Here is a 23,607-nt window from a genome sequence, read left to right on the forward strand (position 1 = left end):
ATACATAACAGTGTTTCCCGTGCCACATACACTGCAACAATTACACATATTCTAATTTTAAACACGTTGAAGATATTTTTAGCTGTTTTTGTCTAATAAGTTTAGTTTTTTGTTGAACGTTTTTGGATAGATAATAATTTACTCGGTGTCATTTCACACCAATTTGAATTCCACTTGTCAATACAATATAAAGAAGTGAAACCGCTATTTGGCTTTAATTCGTTCAATACAAAAAGGTTCGACATTTCGAATCATGTCGGATCCTATATAAGGTGTTTATTTTGATAGAGATAAAGATCGCGTGATTTTTAAACCTGATGAAACGATCTTCATAATACAATTCGTTTACTGTAAATGCTTAGTGCTAAAATATTAAACTTGAACACGTCTCATTCCTTGCTCGCTCGCAAATTAGATGAAATAAAATGTATGTCCAATATTAAAGAATTTGATACAAATACTACATTAATATAATTGATAGGTTATCATAATATTGATAATTCTGTTGCTGCTTTAAAGATTTCCTACATAATAATATCTGATGAACGTTATTAAATTCCACAGTTAATTATAGAAATAGCAGAAACTAATGCAAGCTTTTTTTTTTTGTTAGGAAGTGACTTAATCATATAATAACACATTTTTATGAATTATTAACTATTGACAGACACTTTTTTTCGGAAACGGGGCTACAAGAGGTATAATATTTGGGTAAGTAGAACTGGATTATATTGGAAAGTATATGGAATTGATCTACCGCAAGATATAAATCAAACTGTCGCATCAACCAATCAGATATCGTTTGTTGTCGCCGCATTGATTGACACATATACAGTTTGTCGGAGAAAAAAATATATGTGTTTTATATAAAATAGAACTTAACGGGCGGAGCGAAATTTTGTGTTACTACTTTTCCATTATGTGTGCCTTATTTGAACAATATGTTTTAGATTTAACACTTTATAATAGTTCTGTGTTTTTTATATGTAGTTTATCGCATGTGCTACGGCATTTCTCGTCCAACACACCCATTCAATATACTTAAGAAATACATATAAATATATGATCTTGCATGAGTGGTCTTTTTTATTAAATTTATTAAACAAGTCATCTATATAAAGATAAAAACGAGGCTTGTCAAGTTTTTATCTTTATTTAGATGACGAGTTTAATAAATTCAATACAAAATGACCACGAATCTAAATTCTATTTATAGCATGACGAAAACTTTTTATTTTTATTGTATGCTCTTTTCACCGTTTATTTCACATTGTAAAAGAGTTTAACTGAATTAATTCGCTGGAATAATGACGTCATTTTGTCAAAAAAATGACGTCATTTCACAGTTATGTAACTAGTGTAATAAAATTCGTGTAATAAACAAAATTGAGCATTACGTTATTTCACTCCTCGAGCGTAGGTCATGTTTTAAACAAGGCTACTATCCATGTTGTTGTTTTTTATCAGAAACAGGTTCAGTGCATTACAATCCTTTATAATTCATAACCTAGATATAAATATTATAATCGGTGGTGATTTCAATACTGTCCTCAACCCATTATTAGATAAAAAGCAGGGAAACCTTTATACTCATCCTAAAGATAGAAACTTTTTGAATAATATAATTGAAAGCTACAATATGATAGACATCTGGCGTACAGTAAATCCACACGATATCAAATTCACCTGGCACTCAAACACAAAACCAACAATATTTTGCAGATTAGACTTCTTTTTAACATCTGAGTCACTTTGCAACATTATTGACACATGTAGCATTAAACCAGGATTTATGACTGACCACTCTCTAGTTGAACTTACACTTCATGAAATACAACCTGTAAGAGGCCCAGGATACTTTAAAATAAAACAGCATCTTATTAGATACAGAATATCAAACACAAATAAAACAGGAAATATTAAACACAGTTCAAAATAATAAAGATGCAAACCTAAACACCCTATGAGAAGTATGGGAAGTAATTAAAGGAAATATACGTAACACAACAATTAGATACACATCATTTAAACAAAAAGAAACACACAAACTTGAAACTGAAACCATCAAAACTATTGAAACACTTGAAAAACAATTGCATGAAACAAACACAAATGATACCACCGCCGTTGAAAATGAAATAACATCAAACAAACAAGTATTAGAAGAAATCTATCATACACAACTCAATGGAATAATACTACGAGCGCGTGCACAGCATGTTGAACACAATGAAAAAAAAATACTTCGCAAACATTGAAAAACGTAGAAGTGAACAAAAAACGGTGAACAAATTAGTAGTTAATGGCGAAGATATAACAAACAGAACTAAAATACTAGAAGAACAAGGGTTATTTTTCGAAACCCTCTTTACACGAAAACATGTTGAAAATAACACCCATTTTAAAAATACACATCATCCTTTAAATGCAAGAGGAAAAATTATTGTGTGACCGATTACTTAATGAATATGAATGCGGAATAGCACTAAAAGAAATGCAAAATAACAAAAGTCCAGGATCTAATAGAATCACAATCGAATTTTATAAAATATTCTGGAATGATATTAAAACACATTTAATCAATTCACTTAACTATATTCATTTAACAACGAAAACTTAACTACGCTACAAAAACAAAGTATAATATCACTCATTCCAAAACCTAGAAAAAAACTTAGAATCCTTATCAAACTGGCGCCCGATTAGTTTACTGAACAATGATTATAAATTTGCAACTAAAAGTATATCAAACAGAATTAAAAAAATATTACCATCAATCATTTCAAGATCTCAATCTGGCTTCATTAAAGGACGTTACATTGGTGAAAATGTACGTCTGATAGTAATTAATTATTTCAACCAACCAGACAATTCTGGCCTCAATTTATTTGCAGACTTCGAAAAGGTATTTTATACCGATATAAGCAGCATAATTATTAACAATGGCTTCTACTCAAACAGTTTTAACATACAACGAACTGTAAGACAAGGATGTCCTCTTTCATCCTCGCTATTTATTATATGCATCGAGTATCTATCACGCTACATCCAATCAAGTAAACATATAAAGGGAATATCGCTAGAACTAGACGAAGAAATTAAACAGTCCCTATTTGCTGACGATGCAACTTACTTTTTCAATGGCAGTTACTCATTCAACAATCTAACAGAATCGCTAATCCTTTATGGAATGGCATCGGGTCTTAAACTAAACAAAAGTAAATGCACTGTGCTACGAGTAGGTAAATTCAGTAATATTCATCTTAAAAAAGAAATGAAATTCAACTGGACATCAGATGAAGCAACAACGTAAGGAATAACTTTTACAAACAATGAAAATGAAACAGTTCTAAAAAACATACTGCCTAAATTTCAAAAATTTAAAAATTGTTTAAAATCATGGCAGCATCGTAAACTTTCACTAATCGGAAAGAACACAGTGTTGAAAACGTTTGCACTCCCTAAATTAATTTATACACTAACAGTTCTCCCAAACCCACCGAATGATATTATTAAAGATATATAATCTGAAATATTTAATTTCATATGGGACGGTAAACCTGATAACATTAAGCGAACTCAATTAATTCAATCAGTAGAATATGGAGGTATCCGACTAACAGACATAGATTCATTCCTGAACGCAATCAAATGCAGTTGGGTTAAAAGGTATTTAGATAATACCAATACGAGTGAATGGAACTTATTCTATCAGAAAATTCTAAAAACATATGGTGATTCCTTACTTTTTGAATGTAATATCAACAATACTATTTTAGATGAAATATCAACCAAAAACATATTTCTATCGAATGTTCTATTGGCATGGTGTAAAGTTACTCATAATTGAGAAACCAAACCAAACAGTAAAACCATAATATGGAACAATAAAGACATACCTACTAACAATAAAACTTTTTTCTATAAACATTGGTTTGAACGAAACATAAAATATGTAATCAATTGTACGACTACAGAATAAACGACTTCTATTCCTTTGATAATTTGTGCTACATATTCGGAATGCCTACAAGTAATTTCCTGATGTACTACACATTGATTAAAAGTATACCCATACATATTAAAGCTGTTACCAATACAAATAACACACCATGTACTCAAAAAATATTCGTAGAAAACATAATTGCAAAACAAAACAAAACGAACAAAATATTTTACACACTACAAATCAATAACCCTACCGAACCCTCTAAAGCTCAAACTAAATGGCAAAACCTTCTTGGAGAAAAAGAATTCAATTGGAAACAAATATTTGTCATGCTATATAAATCAACTACTGATAGCACATTGAGTAATTTCCAATATAAAAACACCCAGAGAATCATAGCTACAAATAAATATCTTTTTAAGTGCAACTATCCAACACAAATCTATGTGATTTGTGTAGTGAACATATTGAAACAATAGAGCACCTTTTCTGGGAGTGTAAACATATTCAATCTCTATGGAATCGATTGACAAACTTTCTACAAAAACAACAATTAAATGTTAAACTATCACTCCTAGACATCAGTTTAGGGGTAATTACCTTTAAACTACAAGCGATTAAAAACGCTGTGAATTACATTATTATATTAATGGAATATTTTATATTCAGCATGAAATGCAGAAAAAAACACCCACCATGAACTGTTTCATCAATTATCTAAAATTAAAAATGCAAATTGGAAAAGAAATAGCCCTCAACAACGATAAACTTCATATATTTGAACTTAAATGGAAACACATTAAACTTTCATAAACAAGTCCAGTTTGCTTTCTACCCACTTTATGCAACTCATTTTTATTCATAATTAGTATGTTGTTTTTTTTAAATAACTATTACAAACAACCAAAGAAAAAAATACATATTTAATATTTTTAATAAAAAACACCAAAAGGTCAAAAAAGTATATATTAGCATATCTAGTATAACATTTTTAAACATTATTGCTGCTACGTGGTATCACTTTGTTTTATTATCATATACATGTGTACATTGTATGGATTATATTGAATAATAAAAAAAGAAACAGGTTCAGTAGTGGTTTCTTGTATTAATAAAATAGATCGCGTTTACTCACAGAGGAAAAGCTACACGTTTGATCAAATAATATGCATTACATGTACGTGGCTCCCCTATTATTGATGATCATTGTCGGATTAATGTTATATAATTACTTTTGTATAACTATTGTTTTCTTTAAATTACAAACATGTCTAAATATTTTGTCTTATTGTTTCATAAGCTTTTGATACATTAAGTTTTCTTCGATATATTTTGGACTATACATTCCATTAAGGCAGAAACTAGATGCACACCAAACAGCTGATGTGTTTGTTGGTGGTGGCCGCTGTGCTTCTGGCGAGTGCTCCGGTAGTAAACGCTAGATACAGATATGGCGGATCGAGCGACTCTAGTGACAGTGACGACTATAATGGCGGATGGGGACGCCCTGCCGGATGGAGACGCGGATTGGGACGCAAATGGGGTGGCAATGGTGGATACGGAGGCACCTATTATGGAAAATAAATATGGCGTACTTTTTCTTAAAGGTTTGTGATATATCATTTCTGTGATAGCTGTATATGATACAGATTATAAGAGAAGTGATATTTGTTTGACATAAAGATTACGTGAAACGCAGATTTAACGAGAATCAAATTCCAAAAATGAAATGTTATTGATACAAACACAATGTATCTACGATTTCGTGCCCAATCAGCTTTTCACTGTCGCGTTTATTTTATATTCCATTTGTATGGAGACTACAATTGTCATTTCTGTTTCTGTTTCAGAAAAGCGCATCCTCCTAGACAATAATAGGTTGCACATACAACAACCATGTGATTGACTTTCATTTGTTGTTGTTCAAAACAATACATAAGCTAAATTGCAAATCGACTTGGTAATTTTTATTTAATAGCGTTTATTGTTAAAAAAACGGGAATACAGTTTCATCGAAAATATAGACGTTGTTTGGTTATATTTAATTCTCAATTCAATTCTTTATTTCGTACATATGGCCTCCGGCCCATATACAAAATATAAGCATCATAATATACAATGGTTAGTCAATGATGGAACATAAAGGAGAGCTTATAAAAAGACAATGCATTCTCAATGAATAAACATAGAGTAAATATGGAGTTATCACACCGCATGTCTATAATGTGAGTCGTCCTATATGGAATGTCCATATTTTGCATTTATAATATGACAGGATATATAATTCCAATAAATCCAAAAGCACCAAGTCTACACAGTATCTCATTACAAGAAGCACATAATAAGCCAACAATGCTAAGTATATATAAGCAATGATGACGAGTTACTCTGTAACCTTAATGAATTCATGACAGAAAAGTATATATACATAGCAAAGTTACGGATTGTTTCCATATCTGTAGAGCAAAATAAATTTATAAAATTGAAGTAGTGTTTGTTTTGTAGATAGTAATGAGGAATATATTTTTGACGAATACTTTCATACTTTTATACAAGGGACAAATCAGAACAAAGAGGAATTCGTCTTCAACGACAATTTCACAGAAAACACATGTTCTCTCTTCTCTACCAATATTATAATGTCTACCTTTCTCTACCATAAGGATATGAGACGAACTTCTAAACATGGCTAGAGCTTTTCTAAACTTAGTAACGTCTACAACATCAATGTATAATTCCCTAGAAAAAACTTGTTTGAAGTCCATATAATAGGTTAGTTTGGCGTTGTTAGCAACATTGCCGCTCCAAGTTTGAGTATACTTGTCTTTTGATCTATTTAAAAACATACACAAAAGTGTTCATTGTTTAAAACACCTTGATTTTCTCCGACATAGCCAAAGCCGCTTGAGTATAAGACATGTTTAATGTCTGTAATCCAGTTGCATTAGCCGATAGAATCATAATATCTTCGCATATTGTAACACATCCTAACATATATTGAATCAGGCAATGAAAGTATTCTTAGCCAATAAGCTATGCAACGTTTGGCAGTGTAAATGTGCATTGGAAAACGACCAAGGTCCCCTAGAACCGCATCGTTACATGCTCCTTGACCTACATTAAGGAATCTTTTACATGCATACGTTTGTACATTTTCAACACGTTGCCTTGGTTTCAAACCCCATATTTCTGAACCATACATTTAAATAGAACATATTTTTGCATCAAAAACTTTGAAAAATGTCTTTGCAGGTAGGTATGGCAATTCACCAAAAGAATTCAATAAATGAGCCAAAACTCTTTGAACGTTAGCACACATATTTTCTGCCATTTTATATAGCGAGAGTCGATTTGTGGAAAATACACCGACATAAAAGAATCCATGAATGACTTCTAGATTGTTGCCATTATAAAACCACTTTTACCTTCTTGAAAGCGGACCACCCATTTTAAAAACTATAACTTTTCTGTGTTAACAGCTAATTTATTGTTTTGGCAAAAAGTATGTAGCACATTCAGCAAACATCAACATACATATTTCTATAATTTCTGGAAATAACTGGATTCCTCTTGTTTCATTTGCAACCATGACATCATGCAGCTCATTTATAAACATCGCAAATAAAATGGGGCTTAAACTGTATACGTGGACTGTGATCGCACGACTGCCTTGACAGAATAATATATAGCTTGTATAGCCTTTAATAAGTTACCTCGTATATTGTTATTTCTTAAGACTCCAATTAATATACCCCTATTTAGTGAGTCAAATGCCTTTTTGAAGTCAATAAAAGCCACGTATACTTGTCTGCGTTTTCTACTTAAATATTTAGTCACGATAGAGTATAAAACAAAAGCATTATCTGTTGTCGAATATCCAGCACGAAAGCCAGACTGTGATTCAGATTGTTTAGACAAAGCATCGGAATAAAATGTAAGCCTTTTTGTCAGTATCGAGATATATATCTTGCTAAAAATGTCTAGCAGAGCAATACCCCTTTAATTATCTGGTGGGTTAATTCTTCCTTTTTTATGAATTGGAATTAGTATCGATTTTGACCAGTCCTCGAAAAACTCCTTATGTGTAAACAAGCGATTGAATAACTTGCGTAGGTATGATAAAAGTGCTGGCATTGCATATTTAAAATGCTGTGGAGTAAGATCACCAGCTGCAGCTTTCTTACAGTTTATGCTTTTAACACTTTCGGTGATTTCCTCGTCTGTTATGTGGGAATTTAATATCATTTCATGAATTGAATCTATTTCATCTGTTTGATCATGACTTTGGTCAATGGTTTCTGTATTTTGTTCTTCGTTATTTTCATTGGCAAACAACTGCTGAAAATGGTCATACCATTGGTTAGGTGTTATATTTGGGTTTACTTGTTTTTAGTACTTGTTAGAGTTTTAATTTGAGACCAGAACGACTTTGCGTTATTTTCTGAGCCGTCTCGTCTTGCAATAAATTCTATTTCATATACACGTTTTTTTTATTTTTACATGTCAATATGTAGTGTTTTTGTCTGTGATATATTTATTCAAGTCCTCTACCTTTTTGCTAGCCCGAAAGTTTTTCAAGCTATGGCCGGCTTTACTTTTCGCCACTTTACAGTCTTTATCAAACCAAGTTTTATCGATGTTACGTTTATGTCTACTTTTTGTATATTTTAAAAACTCTGAGCAAGATAAAAGAACATTTTCAAAAGCTTTTAAAACATCATTCACATTTCCATTTATAATACGTATATGTGTCATCAGCAGAGGATTCTGGGTGCTTATGGTCTATAGCACTATTCATTAACATTGAAATTGGCATGTGACAACTTTCAGGTATATACAAAATATCAAAATCGGTTACACGTTTCATCAAAGTCGCTGATACTATAAAACAAGAGCACCGCCTTGCGGGTGCAGACCGCTCATCTATTTTCTTTTTAAAGGTGAAGGGACTCTCATTTTCAATCACAAAGGAGGGAGGGGTGGAGTGAAGAGGGGTGCATTTTGTGGGGGTGTGGACATTTATTACATTATCTTTCAAAATTGCGAAAAAAGGGAAAAAAATCGGGGAGGGAGGTGGATTCTTGGGTGCGATGGTTGGACGGTATTTCAAACATAAAATAATAAAAATAAATATTTGTGTTTTTTAACCGTTTCAACAAAAAAAATGGGGGGGGGTGAGGTGGGGGGGGGGGTATAGTGTGAGGGTGTGGTGGTAATTTGTGAGATGATCTTAAAAAAAATAAAAATAGGGGGGGATTCGGGTGGGGGGAGGGGGGGTGGGGGGATTCTTGGGTGCGATGGTTGGACGGTATTTCAAAAATAAAATAATCAAAATAAATAGTTTTGTTTTTTAACCATTTAAAAAAAAATTGGGGAGGGGGTGGGGTGGGGGGGGATAAAGTGTGAGGGTGTGGTGATCATTTGTGAGATGATCTTAAAAAAAAAATAGGGGGGGATTCGGGGGGGGGGAAGCACGGGCGATGGTTTTGGTGGAGTCTATTGTGGTATGTCAGGTAAGAGTAGTTTTGTCAAAGTATCAATCAAATCTAATCATAAATAAAGAAGTTATGGCAATTTTAGCAAAATTTAATAATTTGACCTTGAGAGTCAAGGTCATTCAAAGGTCAAGGTAAAATTCAACTTGCCAGGTACAGTAACCTCATGATAGCATGAAAGTATTTGAAGTTTGAAAGCAATAGCCTTGATACTTAAGAAGTAAAGTGGATCGAAACACAAAATTTAACCATTATATTCAAAGTTACTAAGTCAAAAAAGGGCAATTATTCCGTAAAAATGACATCCAGAGTTATGCAACTTGTCCTTTTACTGTACCCTTATGATAGTTTGTGAGTGTTCCAAGTATGAAAGCAATATCTATGATACTTTAGGGGTAAAGTGGACCAAAACACAAAACTTAACCAAACTTTCAATTTTCTAAGTATAAAGGGCCCATAATTCCGTCCAAATGCCAGTCAGAGTTACATAACTTTGCCTGCACAGTCCCCTTACGATAGTTAATAAGTGTTGCAAGTATGAAAGCAATAGCTTTGATACTGTAGGAATAAAGTGGACCTAAACACAAAACATAACCAAATTTTCAATTTTCTAAGTATAAAAAGGGCACATAATTCTGTCAAAATGCCAGTCAGAGTTACATTACTTTGCCTGCACAGTCCCCTTATGATATTTAGTAAGTGTTGCAAGTATGAAAGCAATAGCTTTGATACTTAAGGAATAAAATGGACCTAAACACAAAACTTGACCAAAATTTTCAATTTTCTAAGTATAAAAAGGGCACATAATTCTGTCAAAATGCACGCCTGAGTTATCTTACTTTGCCTGCCCAGTCCCCTCATGATAGTAAGTAAGTGTACCAAGTTTGAATGCAATAGCATTGATACTTTCTGAAAAAAGTGGACCTAAACGCAAAACTTAACCAAAATTTTCAATTTTCTAAGTATAAAAAGGGCACATAATTCAGTCAAAATGCACGCAAGAGTTATCTAACTTTGCCTGCTCAGTCCCCTCATGATAGTAAGTAAGTGTACCAAGTTTGAATGCAATAGCATTGATACTTTCTGAGAAAAGTGGACCTAAACGCAAAACTTAACCGGACGCCGACGCAGACGCCGACGCCGACGCCAAGGTGATGACAATAGCTCATAATTTTTTTTCAAAAAATAGATGAGCTAAAAAGTCTATAGTACTGCAGCCATTTTGATTAATAAACGTAAAGTCTCCAACCCGTGGTTCCTTCCCATCTCTGCCATTTACAATCAGACAAGCATACATTCTGCAGAAAGCCAAAAGATCCTTCCCAAACCTATTGATTACGTTGTCACACGAATTTCGTGGTAATGAAATTTCATTCTCAAATATATCTGTAAACTCACTTAGCTCTGGAACATAAACATAGGCAAATTCTTAAAAGTCAATATTGTGCCAGTACGTGAATTTAAGTCACCACTCAGTATTAAACCAAACCTTAACAAATCGTTGTTTATAAGCGTTTCTTCTAACAATCGCCATGCTGATTGATTTATATTATGATAAACGGGCGACTCTTGCGGAGGAAAATATAATGCACAAAACTCACAATCATTTTCAAGACCTAACAAGTTCTTATCAAGAATAAAAATTACCCCAAATTCAAAATTTTCACAAACTCTTTTCGCCAGTGGGCTTAATGTACGCCGTACAAAAACAGATACACCTCCCATTGGGCAGCCACCTATTGCTTAGAGTTTTGCATTAAACTCGAATTGAATAAATTCGTTTAAATAATTATGACAATGGCTAGAATTTTGACTCCATGTCTCTTGGCATGATTGAATGTCATAATTTGAAAAAAGTTTTATACAATCTGAAGAAGAAACCTTACTCCTTAACCCTTCAACGTTCCAGGAGAGAAAATGAACCTTGCTGTTAACATTGCTTGGGCCTTGGCCACATCCCTAGTCCACTGGATTAATAACACTGACATTGGTCTCAGTGCGTGCTGCTGCGCCTTCGTCCATGATATACCCCTCTCCATCATGGTTGCGCTGGGCGAGGCGCTCGCGATTACGATCGTCCAATGTACGAACACCACGCCTGAACTCTCTACGCTCGCCGCCTGTAGACTTGGAGCCATCTGCATCATAGTTGAGCTGGGCGAGGCGATCGCGGTTACGATCGTCCGTTGTGCGGACCCCCCGCCGAATCTCTCTACGCTTGCCGCCTGTAGACTTGGAGTGCTTAGGAACCCTACATAATTTTCCGTTTTTAGCTCCATGTCATGTCATGGTCCTGTGTCCGTCGTGTGTGCGTCAGTGCGTCCGTGCGTCCGTGCGTCCGTACGTTAACTTTTTCTTTAAACATCTTCTTCTCCTAAACTGCTGGTCCATTTCTGATGAAATTTCTCAGGAATGTTCATGTGGTGAACCTCTTTCAAACTTGTTCAAATTATGCCCCTGGGGTTAAATTTGACCCCCGCACCGTGGGGTCAAAAAATTGAAAATTTGCTTATATAAGGCCTATTTTGTGCAAACTTAAAAAATCTTCTTGTCCATAACCATTGGGCCTTGGGCTACCAAATTTGCTATGTAGTGACATCTTATAGTCCTCTACCAAGTTTGTTCAAATTATGCCCCTGGGGTTAAATTTGACTCTGCCCCGGGGGGGGGTCAAAACATTTAAAATTTGATTATATAAACCCTATTTTGTGCAAACTTTAAAAATCTTCTCGTCCATAACCATTGAGCGTAGGGCTACCAAATTTAGTTTGTAGTGACATCTTATAGTTCTCTACCAAGTTTGTTCAAATTATGCCCCTGGGGTCAAATTTGACCCTGCCCCGGGGGGTTAAAAAATTGAAAATTTGCTTATATAAGGCCTATTTTGTGCAAACTTTAACAAATCTTCTTGTCCATAACCATTGGGCCTAGGGCTACCAAATTTGCTATGTAGTGACATCTAATAGTCCTCTAGAAAGTTTGTTCAAATTATGCCCCTGGGGTAAAATTTGACCCTGCCCCGGGGGGTTAAAAATAAAAATTTGCTTATAAAAGGCCTATTTTGTGCAAACTTTAAAAATCTTCTTGTCCATAACCATTGGGCCTAGGGCTACCAAATTTGGTATGTAGTGACATCTTACAGTCCTCTATCAAGTTTGTTCAAATTATGCCCCTGGGGCAAATTTGACCCTGCCCCGGGGGTTAAAATATTGAAAATTTGCTTATATAAGGCCTATTTTGTGAAAACTTTAACAAATCTTCTTGTCCATAACCATTGGGCCTAGGGCTACCAAATTTAGCATGTAGTGACTTCTTATAGACCTCTACCAAGTTTGTTCAAATTATGCCCCTGGGGTAAAATTTGACCCTGCCCCGGGGGGTCAAAAAATTGAACATTTGCTTATATAAGGCCTATTTTGTGAAAACTTTAAAAATCTAACTGTCCATAACCATTGTGCCAACAGCTACCAAATTTGGTATGTAGTGACATCTAATAGTCCTTTACCAAGTTTGTTCAAATTATGCCCCTGGGGTCAAATTTGACCCTGCCTTGGGGGATCAAAAAATCGAAAATTTGCTTATATAAGGCCTTTTTTCTTAAAAAGTCTTCTTGTCCATAGCCGTATGGCATAGGGCTACCAAATTTGGTATGTAATAGCATCTTATAGTCCTCTACCAAGTTTGTTAAAATTAAGCCCCTGGGATTAAATTTGACCGTTCCCCAGGGGTCACAAAATTGAACATATGCTTATATTGGGCCCATTTTGTGCAAACTAAAAAAATTATCTTGTCCATAACCATTGGGTATATTTCTACCAAATTCGGTAGGTAGTGACATATAAAAGTTCTCTACTTACTCTAGTTTGTTCAAATTATGCACCTGGGAACAAATTTGACCTTTCCCCAGGGGTCACAAAAATGAACATATGCTTAAATAAGGCCTATTGTGTGCAAACTTTAAACATCTTCTTGTTCTTAATTATAGAACCTAGGGCTACTAAATTTGGTATGTAGTGAAATCTAATAGTCCTCTACCAAATGTGTTCAAATTATTCCCCTGGGCTCAAATTTGACCCGGCCCCGGGGCTCACAAAACTGAACATATGACGTTTACCAGTGGAGATTACTGCGGCCGTTTGGCTGTGACCAACAACAAAATCAACATCTTGAAAACATTAGATAAACCCTGTCATTTAGTGCCATTTTAGGTCAGATGGTGACTGCTTACAAAGGCATTGAAGTAAGAACATGTGTTATTAATGTTTTTCTTACAAACTAATAAAGTCGGGTTTTATTTAAATATGTCGAAAGTGACCATATATCCGGATGAAAATATTTGGATGACATGTTAATTTCATGTCTTTTTTGTAGTATTTAAACCAGTTTAATAATATGTTATTGATTTTAATAACACAACTTCCATGAACATAATTATTTCAAGAAAAGTCAATATATGATACTGCACGGTAAACTCAAAATATGTATCCAAGAGAAGGTGTTGAAATTAATGAACTGCAATGTGCTTTACTATCGTATTTGCTGCTTTTTAATAACTAATGATTTATTGTTCCATTTGTGAATCGTGACTCATGAATTGTGGATATGATTGTCAGTTGCTCAACAATCCATATATATTTCTGACCATTTTATATTTTCTTAATTTAAGTTATGAATTGATGTTAGAAGTCAAATGTATTACTTAATTAAATACATTCATATATATAAAGAAATAATCTTAAGATGATCATAATATTCTCAGGCCTGTTGGTCTTAGGGATGTGTGGGTTGATGAGCAATTTCTCCTTTTATCACAATGATTTCTACCGTACCTGATCATTTCCTTCATATTCCATTTCAATTTAATTAACGTCTCAACCTCTTTCAAATTGGGAAAGTCCAAAAATGTTTCGTTTGGTAAAGGGTTAAGGCATTTTGATTCCTATGGGTCTTTTGAATCTGTTTCAAATCAAATGCGTAGATTTGATCTTCAGCATCTCAAAATATGTGACATAGAAAGAACGACAAAATCTTTTCGAGAGATAAATGTACCTACGTGATAAGCAAAGGACCTGTGCAACAATTCTCGGGCTTTTAAGTCTGTTTAGTTAACACGGTAGTAACTTTTTCCATATATAAAAATGCTCACCCTTCCAAATTTAAACCCCCAGTTGGACAAGGGATAGAAAGAGAAAGTCACATGCTTGAGTACATTTCAACCCATGCGCATTGCACGTTTTTTCGCAAAGAAAAAAACAGTGGAGCGATACAGGTCCATCATGGCCCTCTTGTTAAAGTAACCTATGAAACCTCAATTATTTAGCTCCTTGATTTGCTGCCTCTGCCAATCAGTCAAGTCGTTTGCACTACGAATGTTGTTATTACGAAGGGTATCTCTATTTCCAAGCAACTTGAGCTTATCAGCATAGTGTTCAAAGTTCACTAAAACCATTCTTGTTTTACTCGGCAACGGTTCACCTACACGTTTTGTACCTGTAAGACAGCTGCTGCTCATGTTCTCATTCGCGTCTAAAACAATAAAAATGTTTTCGCCGCTATACAGACCAGTAGTACCATAACACTACTCGCAAATGTTCGAAAGTGAACGTCGGTACCACGACAAGATGGGTTGTATTTAGCAAACTTAGGTGATTTTCTCCGTTGTCTGTATAGCTGGGTGTACAATCCAATTCTGCAGCGGTTCTCTTGGATTCCGATTACATGGTGTTAAGTTGTATGAAACGTACAGGCTTCCGTACAACGGCGGTCGGCTATGCTCTACACAGTGGACACAGTGGACAATGGTCAGCGTACTAGTCACGGGTGGCTGAACACAATATGGCAGTACACAGCTTTATCAAATACCGCTCAACAGTTCAAGTTTAATCAACAAAATCTTGAAAAGTTTAGAACATACAGACTTTCTATGTCGGCGATCTGCTACGTCTAGTATTCACAATCCGTTCAATACGACTTTTAGTCCGATATCACAAATACTGACAACAGTATGTCCACATATTCGGCAACGCTATAAAACGCGTCCTTCCTCGACTACCCCATCAAATGTAATATGCATATAAATTATGTAATATCATGACTAACAAAAATATATATATTCTGACAGCTATTGTAGTGATAATTAATTAATCACCAACGAAAAAAACAGAGACACCCAAAAAATTGGACACGTCTACACTTTTTGAAAGCACAGACAACATAACATGAATTATATATTTATATGCGCCAGATTCTTAATAATTATTATCAATCCTTCAAATGGCAAATCTCGTTTTGGAAAAAAATGCAACTTAAAACGCTTTCAGTAAAGAAATTATTATTTTATAACTGCAAGTGACCAATAAAACACGAAATCAATTTAAGCTAGCGTCATCACCTTGAAAAGGCATGTGACGTCGAACCTCACGTTTAACTAAAAATGTATCACAAACACACATGGATATAATTTATTTCCATTATAGAGAAGTTGTTTCAAACCAGCAATGTTTTTAAGTAACATTTTTCACGTGATGAACGTTATCAAGATTTGGATACGCTTTGAACTACGGGAGGAGGTAAAATGGTATACGGTAATTGACACTAATTTCTAACGACTCCGAAGTTATCTGCGAATATTCGCGACGAATCAGAAACATTGTGTTTACTATTTTGACTTTTTTCTATAAATACAAGTGTATATTTCTCTTTTTGACTGACACTAGACTGAATGAACCTGATAGTAATGTTCTTCGTATGTGTCATACAATTGGAATAATGTATTTTTTCATTATTATATTAAACATATACTGAAACATACATTTTATAGCGTTGGAAGTTTACCGAATAAAGGTTATTCGGTCCAAAGAACGAACCAAAACTCACAAATAATATTAATCTAAATTAACTTTCATTCTACGTGCTTATATAAACGAAAAAAGCACGACATACCTCGCCAAAGCTCGAATGTCAACGTAACGAAAGTTGGGTGTGTTTGTTGCTTCACTTAATCAATATTTTGTACCAAATATATGTTGAATAACTTATGCCACATCTTTCAGGCCTGTTGTCGTTTTTAAAACTCACCAACACCACAACACGCGAGGGCAACAATAAAGGCCAGAACGACACACTAGGGAACATTTCAATGTTCGTGTATGTGCCCATTTATGGTTCTTTCTGGTATATTTGTCGTCATTTCGTATAATCCTGTAATGTGTTTTAAAAGTCAAAAACACGAAAGAATGAGAACAAATGCGACCTTCTTTAAAACCACCACAACACGCTATAACAATATAGAATAAATCAACCTCTTTACTTAAAGAACCAAATTTTTTAGGTACAACGTAAAAAAAATTAAAACAACAAAATGAACACAGCCACATCCAATATGGTTTTTGAAATAATGACTTGTAAATTGGAATAGGAAGGGAAAATTCATGTCAGGACATAGGACAAGAGACGCGCAATTACACACCATATTTAGCAGAACATGGTCCTCTTTCGCACATAATATACATTTAAGATAGTTTAATAACCAAACGACGATTATCATATGCACTTTGGTTAATTATAAAAATCGAATTGTGTTGCATAACATTTACTAAAAGCATTCTTTAACAAATTTTCCGTAATGCACATTAAGACCTCTAACTCGGTATAGATATAGTTCCATTGAAATAGCTATAGTGCCATTGAAAGACATTCTGTTCATTCTTATGGGAAGCTCTTTACCTTTTTTTTATAAATAAATAAAAGGTATTTTTTCGAGAACCATTAATGTGTTTCATATCTTGTAAACCTGCATTATGTCATTCTTGACAAAAGAACATTTGATTGTTAAATTGTATATGCAAATTGTTCCATAATGTTTTTAAAATGGTATCTATATTCGCGTTTAAGGTAGCGCACCTCTAATGATTTCCCGCGATTTCTTCGAAGGTTGAAGAGCCTACTATTAGGTGCCGTAGCCTAGTGGTTAAGGCAATAGACTAGAAATCTTTTGGGATATTCCCGCGCAGGTTCGAATCTTGCCGACGACGTATACTTTTTTGCGACGCGTTTTATTTATTTTCTAACGTAATTTGATTTAATATGGCATATAAGCTATATTTATTGTTTTATGCACATTCTTCAATTATTAAAAAATAAAACAACGTTATGGCGAAATTGGGTGATTTACTGTTGAAAATACGAACCATGCATGTTGCATTTTTATTTTTATTTCAAAAAGTAAACGGTAAATCTGTCTATTTCTTGGTATTTTTGCTGTATATAGTGTTTCTATAAAAACTAAGTATAAAATATGACTTAAACTAGAAATGGCGCGGCAGAGGCCGACGCGTATCCCCACGCCGAATGTTTGACCTAGGTGTGCCCCAGGGTTGGTAATGGGGCCATGCATAGCTGAGATTGACCGTATTGTCATAAGAGAAGTTCATCATCAATTAGAAGTGAATTGGTGTAGAAATGAAGAAGTGATAGTAAAAGGCAATTTTGGGTGGGTGTGACATATGTGGGCAGGGCGCCCCAGGGTTGGTAATTGTGCCATGCATAGTTGAGATTGACCGTATTGTCATAAGAGAAGTTCAGTATCGATTTGAAGTGAATCGGTGTAGAAATGAAGAAATTATAGTAAAAGGCAATTTTGGGCGGGTGTGGTCTATGTGGGCGGGGCCCCAGGGTTGGTAATGGGGCCATGCATAGTTGAGATTGACCGTATTGTCATAAGAGAGGTTCAGTATCAATTTGAAGTGAATCGGTGTAGAAATGAAGAAATTATAGTAAAAGGCAATTTTGGGTGGGTGTGGTCTATGTGGGCGGGGCGCCCCAGGGTTGGTAATGGGGCCATGCATAGTTGAGATTGACTGTATTGTCATAAGAGAAGTTCAATATCAATTTGAAGTGAATCGGTGTAGAAATGAAGAAATTATAGTAAAGGCAATTTTGGGTGGGTGTGGTCTATGTGGGCGGGGCGCCCCAGGGTTGGTAATGGGGCCATGCATAGTTGAGATTGACTGTATTGTCATAAGAGAAGTTCAATTTCAATTTGAAGTGAATCCGTGTAGAAATGAAAAAATTATAGTAAATGGATTTTTTTGGTGGGTGTGGCCTATGTGGGCGGGCGCCCCAGGGTTGGGATTGGGGCCATGCATAGTTGAGATTGACCCTAATGTCATAACAAAAGTTCAGTATCAATTTGAAGTGAATCCGTGTAGAAATGAAAAAATTATAGTAAATGGAAATTTTTGGTGGGTGTGGCCTATGTGGGCGGGGCGCCCCAGGGTTGGGAATGGGGCCATGCATGGTTGAGATTGTCCGTATTGTCATAAGAGAGGTCCAGTATCAATTTGAAGTGAATCGGTGTAGAAATAAAGAAGTAAATGTAAAATAATCTAAAAAAATGAGTGATAATTTCTGACGCGGCCCCACCCCAACTGCTATAACTTTTGACCCAGGGGTCAGATCAAAATTCCAAATAGTGCAGGGTCGCACATATGCTCATAGCTACCATGTGTGTAAGTTTCAAGGTTCTAGTGCTTTTAGTGTAGGAGGAGATAGTGGCCAGGACGGACGGACAGACAGACGGACGGACGGCGGAGATAACCACAATATCCCCACCTTTTTTTCAAAAAGCGTGGGGATAATGATACTATTTTGAATTATATGACACTTTGTTTTTTACCGACCCAATTTTTACTTGGCTGAAATCACTTACATTTCATGGCGCTCTTCCAAAGATAAAAATTTGTAAAAAATAAATGTCTGTAAAAGAATACTTATTTCATCTTGTTTAAACTTTAAACACCTTTACAGCATCTGTACACACCAACTGCATGCCCATATTTGGAAATTTGAATGAATTATGGAACTTTTATATACCCCAGGGGTGAAAATAAACTGGACAAAAGCCGAGCGTGGGGGTGGTTTTGAAAAAATCGGTATATTTTTATAAAAAGCATGGAAAGCCTACCTACAAATTTGCATGTAGTTCAGTGAAATGATGCTGATTAAGAAAATAATTACTTAGATTATATTTGGATATGTGCCCATTAGAGGTGCGCTACCTTAATGCTGTTTCATGACAAGTCTTCTAGAATATGATGCAAATATATTGCAGGAAGTTTGAATGTGTCATTGTTTGCTAGATTTATATCGCTTTTAAATACAGTATTCCTCCGTGTGGTGTAAACCTTTATCTTTATATTTCAATTGTCAATAAAAACACTCGTAAATGAATCGTTACTTAACTAGCTTATAATGCATCTAAACTTATTTAATATCTAGCATTTTTAATCCGTCTTTGTTATAGTCGTGTAGTCGTCGGAGTTTCTGTGCGCAAAAAAATAAAGAAACATTATTTTCAAATGTTATATAATATGTAGAAATGTGTTTGAAAAACATTTAGAGGATACGCACAATTTGTGTATGTTAATCTTTTTTTGACTTTGACATGAACCATTCAATTTTTTCTAGAGTTAATATTATTATAAACAGTAAAGTCAACAAAATATATATTGTTTGCATTTGAATGTTAAATGAGTGTTTAATAGTAGGCTAAAATATTCTTCAAATGGAATTAATTTTGTGTGTGTGTTTTGCTGAACTCGTCCTATTACATTTCAACAATACACACTTTAGTTCAACCGGTCCATCCAACGCTCTTTCTTTATTGGCCTGTAGCTAAAGTTCTAAGTTGCGTATGACAACCATGCCAATTTCCCCGCCTGCTTCTCCTCTTTGGTTCTTCTAAAGAGACGCTTATTTTGTGCTGCTTCCTCCGGCGGGAACTGTCTTAGACACGTAGATGTGCGTTTCCAATAAATTTCTTCACATCATGCAATTCTGCTTTCAGTCTTAAAAGAATGAGATTCTGAACCTGAACACGATGCCTTCCATCGCTGTGAAAACACACACAACATGTTATAAATTAATGATGAAACTTCGTGCACGTTATCAGGGCAGAAATAATTGATAATATCCGCTTATTGTTTCTTCGGTCTTACTCTCTGGAGCTTTTTCGTGTTACTGTCAAATACATGAAATTTTAATAATCATATACAATTAATTTTACAATGCATAAGTCGTTGCAAATGCATATACATTACGTTCTTCGTTTAATCTCCAACCAGGTTTGCCTGATGCTCATTTGTCATCAATGTGGAATATTCAGCGACTTTCTTAACTGGAGATTTGTCTTTCTTTCTAAAACGGGCATACCGATACATTTTTATCAGGCGATAAAGAAAACTTCAATGTTTAATATCTTAATAAAACAAATAAGTTTACGCGTATTTTTTTTTCGTTTGTGGTTCTATTTTCAATAAATGACAATCGAATGTAAGACTTTATTTTGAAATCAATTGTCTATTATAAGACGAATACATAAAAATAGAAGTTTATCAACAATCAAATATGCGAACCTGCTTTTAAACCATATCTTTAAAATATAATTTTCTATAAGTCGGCAAAAAGAGTTATGAGTTAAGAGTTTAAGTTTATTTCAACATACATTAGTCCCGCGAGTACGCACAAATTAAAACAACATATATTTGTTTTACAAAAGTTTACACCCATCCGATTTCCGTTGAACTCGTTTATACACTATGTACTCTATTGGTCATGGAGTTTCCAGGACGATGTACAGTTCGAGTTTGACCATGACGTATTGACGCTGGTCAGGAAATGTAATCTTAAGAGCCATATGTCAGATCGAAATTGTGAAACTGTCATTATTATTAAATTATAGAGTTATTTAGATAAAACGCATTTAAAACCCATTTCTAATCCGTGATTTAATCATGCGAGTGCATGCACATTTTATGTATACGCTACAAATATACTTAAAAGTTAAACCCTAAAAAAAATTTACAATCCATGTACAGTTATGTCATTACAACCTTAAGGTTTTAAGCGTTAAATAGCGGTAATTTAAGCTATTATTTCTTTGAACGTGTAACATACATTGACCGATCAATTTTTTTCCTAACTATCACAGGAAAACAACCCCTCTTATCACCCTATCAATTGTTTTCTCAATGAAGACTACATTTGTCATATAAACGAAAGCAACCGAAATCAAATTCTACAAAAAAAAAACGAATAAAAGACGCTATGAAGTCAGTGAGTACACTAAACACCGTTTTGATGCCGTCGAATTGAACCGGAAACGTGTGCTGTCTCACCGTACGGAACTTCAATAATGTTTATGTATCCATGGAAGCGTAAGAAACAGTTCGTTCTTTGGTTTTCGTTTATATTATGATGAATGTAAATGCATTAAAAATAATCGATGTAATGCAATTCAACAAGGCACCAAACGATTGCATTTAACATATACAAGTTGTTGCATGCACATAAACATTGTATTTTTGCTGGCCAAATAGACAATTTTGCATTCTTCTCAAAAAGGTGTCACCAGTGTAAAAAGAGGTGACGCTAAGAAGAGGAGGTCGCGATATTTAAAAATGGAATTATAGTCCTGATTTAAACGATTACTTTTGTCCCCTAAATACATAGTTAGTTTTCTAAAAAAAGTGACGATGAATCTTAATTAGGCTTTAATAAAAAATCTACCAACATCTCTAAAAATCAGGATAGGTGAGTCTTTTTCCGTTAACCTTATTTATTAGAGTCAAAATATTTTATATTTATATATTCAATGACAAAAGTCCTCTCTTTGCAACATGTATCTTCAAAGGTATGTAGACCTAAATAGTGTGCTTGCATTTCGTTATGATCTAATTAAGTAAAAAAATCGAACAATAAACCTGGAATAATACAAAAATCAAAGTACTGGCAGTACTGATGTGACGATGCTTTTGAAGAGGATGAATATAAAACATCAATTTAAGATTATCTATATCACCACAATTGTATATGTTGATACGAACATTTGGGTACGAAAAAAAAATTGGGTACGAAAATTTTGGGTACGAAAAAAAAATTGGTATGAAAAGAATTTGCGTACGAAACATTTTTGGTACGAAAAAAAAATTAGGGGTACGGGGGAGTAGTACCCGTGGGTAACTTGACCCATTGAGCGAAACTGGGAGGCGGGTCACATTCTTGTTCATTAAGTATGGCAATACCTTCATGATGATTCTCGAAAGTAGGTATGAGCACATAGCCGGACCATGTGAGCTAATTCGTATGAGCACTTGACTATCCGAGTTCGCACACGAAGATATGGATAAGTTAACTAATAGCGAAATGACCTTATACATATATATGCTGAAATCTAACAATCGAACGAAATATCAAACATGGTATGTACACTTAGGTGGTTGTGTAATTTCTGTACGAATATCGTATTCAATATGTAAATTTTAAATGATTGTGCCCGCACTTGAGTGTGTTGCCTTGTTTGAGTCTATACGCGCCTAGGTGGCACCCAGTGTGTGTATTTGTGTTTTTCCAAGGTAATGAGTTACCTCCGCGCTGAGGCTGCATAATGTTGGGACCCGGAGTGTGTCCACTCCTACCTTATAAGATTAGATTGACGACAGTTTGGACGAATTTTGAATGATAGCTGCACTTTTCAGCTATTTGTTTTGAACTGAAATACTTTTTAATTTTTTATATAGTCAAATGCTGCGGGGGGGGGATGAGATTATCCGGAAAAAACACCTGTCCGGAATGGTGACCACAAAACAGACAAAATATAACATTGCGCCGGAAGCGGGAATCGAACCGGTGTCGTAAAGGTGAAAAAGCGAACATCCTTACCACTGCGCTAGCGGGACAGACGATTAGGCAAAGGAATGTTGTTTTATCTATATATATCATAGCAGTACAGCGTTTACAATTTGCAGGTTCGAAATTGTTCGCATTCTTCAGTTTTGTGATCACGTAAAAAGTTAATTTTACATGTTTTTATTCGCAATTTATTTACTATATCGAGAACAAATATCAAACAAAATAGACAAAATATATAGTTGTTTCATTGGTCCATACAAATAAAATGGATGTAAAATTACTAATTTGAAATTAACGTTCTGATACACTTATTGAATCTGTTTCCCCATGATATGCTGTTCTATTAATATTTACCTTTATCAACACGAACGACAACTCTGCTAGGAGAATGTTATCAATGAAAATCAACGAGCAATCTCCAACGCAGTGGCGAATGCCAAGGGAAGTAACTGAAAAATCGAGTTATCTCAATCG

At 34.6% G+C, this 23,607-nt stretch overlaps 1 long non-coding RNA gene across 1 annotated transcript in view; it reads left to right on the plus strand.

Moving 5' to 3' along the window:
- Positions 1–678: 678 nt before the first annotated feature.
- The window catches only part of LOC127835821 (uncharacterized), a 33,883-nt gene continuing 10,954 nt past the window's right edge, over positions 679–23,607 (plus strand). Inside the window, exon 1 of the long non-coding RNA XR_008028558.1 lies at positions 679–711. This is a non-coding gene — a long non-coding RNA (uncharacterized LOC127835821). The remainder of the gene's footprint in view (positions 712–23,607) is intronic.

This window comes from Dreissena polymorpha, chromosome 1, assembly GCF_020536995.1.
Source record: "Dreissena polymorpha isolate Duluth1 chromosome 1, UMN_Dpol_1.0, whole genome shotgun sequence".
NCBI lineage: Eukaryota > Metazoa > Mollusca > Bivalvia > Myida > Dreissenidae > Dreissena > Dreissena polymorpha.